The sequence below is a fragment of the Sinocyclocheilus anshuiensis genome, unplaced genomic scaffold (genome assembly GCF_001515605.1).
Source record: "Sinocyclocheilus anshuiensis isolate Anshui unplaced genomic scaffold, SAMN03320099.WGS_v1.1 scaffold5510, whole genome shotgun sequence".
Classification (NCBI taxonomy): domain Eukaryota; kingdom Metazoa; phylum Chordata; class Actinopteri; order Cypriniformes; family Cyprinidae; genus Sinocyclocheilus; species Sinocyclocheilus anshuiensis.
In genome coordinates this window covers 16,649-20,615 of record NW_015551312.1, presented here as the reverse complement: position 1 = coordinate 20,615, position 3,967 = coordinate 16,649, and the positions used below count along the sequence as shown (strand labels likewise).

The 3,967-nt window shown below is 40.2% G+C and overlaps 1 long non-coding RNA gene across 1 annotated transcript in view; it reads left to right on the top strand.

Annotated features, from left to right (window-relative positions):
• Positions 1-1,979, top strand: part of LOC107663472 (uncharacterized) — a 9,964-nt gene extending 7,985 nt beyond the window's left edge. Inside the window, exons 2-3 of the long non-coding RNA XR_001631333.1 lie at positions 1,101-1,274; positions 1,363-1,979. This is a non-coding gene — a long non-coding RNA (uncharacterized LOC107663472). The remainder of the gene's footprint in view (positions 1-1,100; positions 1,275-1,362) is intronic.
• The last annotated feature ends 1,988 nt before the right edge of the window (positions 1,980-3,967 follow it).

The following is a 3,967-nucleotide window of genomic DNA, read 5'->3' as shown; positions in this document are numbered from 1 at the left end:
TTGGTACCAGCAGGGATTGTAGGTGGGGGGAGTGAATGACCAGCGTCCTCTTTCAATACCCTTAATACCACAACTGAGGTGAGACCCTTGAGCAAGGCACTGAATGGCTGCCCACTGCTCCGGGTGTGTGATCACGGTGTGTGTGTGTTTGTTCACTACTCACTGCTGTATGTGAATGACCACACACAGGGAGAGTGAATGACCAGCGTCCTCTTTCAATACCATGACTGAGGTGAGACCCTTGAGCAAGGCACCGAATGGCTGCCCACTGCTCCGGGTGTGTGTGAATTGAATTCAACAATTCTTCTCTTCCGGTCAGTCTCCCCCGCCATTCAAAAAAAGTACCACGACACGTGTGTGGTGCTTCTAATGCAGAAGCCAGCGTTCTGATGTAGAACACGCATGCATGCACTGTGCTTTGTTTTCACTCAGAGGAATGTACAGACCCAGACGGAACCCTGTTGCATTTGTTCTGGCTTGTTCTTGGTTTTAAAAGTGTATGGGCGCCAAAGACAGTAAATTGTAGAGACCCCAAACTTGGCAGGATTGTCCCAAACAAGCCCCACTACTCAGGCTCACAGACACACATCTGTTCGACACTCTCTTTAACATACCAGGTCTACTTCAAAAACTATTCCACTTGTCTACAAATTCTATTTGCTATCCACTTATTCTACACTATCCAAATAGCAAGTCAAAGATGATAGTGTGCTATATGTCTTGTTACCGCATCTATGACAACCAATTGGACCATCTGGTAAAAAAATGAAACTGTAAGCTGTCTGAGCCAACCTCTGATCAACTCTGGTCTAGTGCCACAAACTACTCATATTTTACTTTTTCTTCTGCTTATAACTTTTCAACCCTTTGGTCTAAAACTATTTTCCCTTTTTTTTCTTGCCTCATACAGAGTTCAGCGAGGTCTCTACCTACTAGTCTGTGTCTGCATTTTTTATTAAACTGCACACACATTGCCTACATAAAAATTTAATTTAAGTTAAATAAAATAAACAAAATAATAAAATAAAAATCATAAACAGACAAAAAATGATTGCTGAACTGAACTGAGAGAGTGAAGAATGTGATATTGTTTTCTGCAGGCTAATTGATTGCGGTGTCACAGATGAAGGTTGTGCTGCTCTGGCTTCGGTTCTGAGATTAAACCCCTCACACCTGAAAGAACTGTATCTGTCTTTGAATAAACTAGGAGATTTAGGAGTGAAGAAGCTCTGTGCCGGACTGGAGAATTCTCACTGTAAACTGGAGATATTGTGGTAAGGACCCATACAATTGGTGCACTCACGATTAGTTGAATATCTGATCTTAAACTGAGAGTGAAGAGTGTGTCATTGTTTTCTGCAGGTTTAGGTGTTGTGGTGTCTCAGATGAAGGTTGTTCTGCTTTGGCTTCAGCTCTGAGATCAAACCCTTCACACCTGAGAGAACTGAATCTGTCTGAAAATCTAGCAGACTCAGGAGTGAAGAAGCTCTGTGCTCTCAAGAATGATCCATGTTATAAGCTGGAGACAGTTCTGTGAGTGGTATGCCTGATACATCTTTAGATTTTGTCTGATATCAGAAAATGTGCCTGTACTTTAAATTGTTTATGAGTGAATAACTTTTTAAGTGTGCTCATACCGATGGGACTGATCTGTGGTATGAAATACAAAGTTTGCTTCTTAAGATGTCTATGTGGCGGTATGGGTGAATTTGTAATTTAGTAGAATATTCATGTGCACATGAAAGAACTTCTTCCAGATCTGCACATAAGGAACTTCACACTGGAGACAGCAGGACAGCTTCAAACCACCTCTATTTATTGATCCTGGAACGCATGGGATGCTTGATCAGTAATATTCACCACGCTATCCTCTTTCCATGTTACACACAATATTAACTGGGAGATTAGGAGAGAAACTTTTGTGTCTTTGCCTCACCAGCGTCCCAATCGCTGTCTAAGCTGATGTATTTCAACAATTTGATGTTTAACATTGTGTAATACATTAAAACACATAAGAAATAAAGAAGTTTAAATAAAATTACTGGTCAATTATTGCTCTTCCCACATGTATTATTAACATGAATGATGTATAAAATGAATGTTCAAACAAATAAGCATACAAACATTCCCTCAAAACAACATTCATAACGACACTACAGAAACAATAAATCAGTGCATAATCCAAATGCAAAGCAATAGAATGCTTTACGGATCAAGGGGAAACAGAAAATAATAATAACAGAACATATACTCAAAATCAATCCACATATATCATCATTCAAATCACTTTACACTGTTTGAGTTAAATAACTGAACATACCTTGAACACATGGGACACTTGATCAGTAACATTCACCATGCTATCCTCTTTCCGCGTTACACACTGTGCACAAACCACCACTTAATTAGCTCCACGTCAGATAAAACTCACATAAATCTCACAATACACAAAAATACGTATGTATAATCGATTCAGAACACATTCCATTTAGAATTTAATTATCTCTAGCCAAATGAACAGTTAAACATACCAATATTAACTGGGAAAAGAGGAGAGAAACTTTAGCGTCTTGCCTCACCAGGGAGGCTGACATAGCTGATGGCCACACTCTGGTTTCTGATGTCACCCTCTTCCTCGTGTTTCTCCTGTCTGTAGCTGACTGTGGTTTCGGTTGCCAGTCAGTCTCCAAACTCACCCCAGAAGTCTGTGACGCTGCCGCTCAACGTGGCTCTGGGCCAGCAGATCCTCACAGTTCAACAGTCTGCCACCACCTCTCCAGCTAAAGCCGGAACCAGCCAGTCCACCGCACAGGTACGCCCAACTAAAACCAGTTTGCTATGCAGTCTAATATAGATTTTTAACTGCCCCATCCTGTAATAACAACCTGTATTCATAGTTTTCACGTGACATCACACACTTACAGGAGCGCCCACATGGAGGGCAAAACAAGGCTTTCCTCCACTGCCCGCCAGTTATTTTTATGAGGTTTGCATTAAGTAGTAATGTGGTAAGACAGTGATATGTAAAGCCCAAATTCAGTATACACCTTATTGATTATGCATACTTTGTACAGGCAAGCAGATGAACCCAGAATATAAATGCAATGCGCAAAGTTTAATATTAAATGTTTCCCAAAAGAAAACCATTAAAAAAACGACGCTTAACCATTAGCAAATTGCGTTCATATTCCGGGCTCATCTGCTTGCCTGTATAAAGCATGCATCATCAATAAGGTGTGTACTAATTTCATCTTTTAATATCACTGTTCTAAAAGCACTTTTAAGTGTTTTCACATTAAACGTTTTAGAATGTATCGCTGTTTTAGTGATTAAAATATTGCGACAGGTGCTTTATATGGATTGCTGATGGCCAAAACTTGCATATTGTTCACATATCTTTGTTGGCGGGTGCGTTATATGGATTGCTAATGTAATGGCCAAAACTTATCATATATCTTTGTTTTAATCTTTTGAGAGGTGATCTAAATATTTTTGGATTGGAACAGATAGGACATTGACAGGCTTGTGCTGCAGTTCTATGGATGTTTTGCCCGCCAGGTCTTCGAGCCAGTCACGTGACTGAAAACTATGAATAGAAACAGTCGCTAATGAGACCTCCGTGAAGTTGGCACCCCACAAAAAGAAATAATCACCAAAACTATGCAATTCGTTTGTGTTACGTTTGTGCTGATTTGTGCTGCAAAAACGAACGTTTGTGCTGGTTTGGTGTTCAAGATATTAAACAATATTTTTTTGACTGTGTGACGTCACTTTCCACCCCATGTTGCCCAAATCGGCACAGTTTGTTTGTGCTGGGTTTGTGCCATTAAAACAATCACTGTATCTATTTTCCTGCCGTAGATATAACCAAAATAGTTTGGGGTGCTGTGACGTCACTCTCCACCCCAGTTTGTCTAAATCACACAAAACTGGTGTCATTCGTTTGTGCTCGATTTGTGCCGATTTA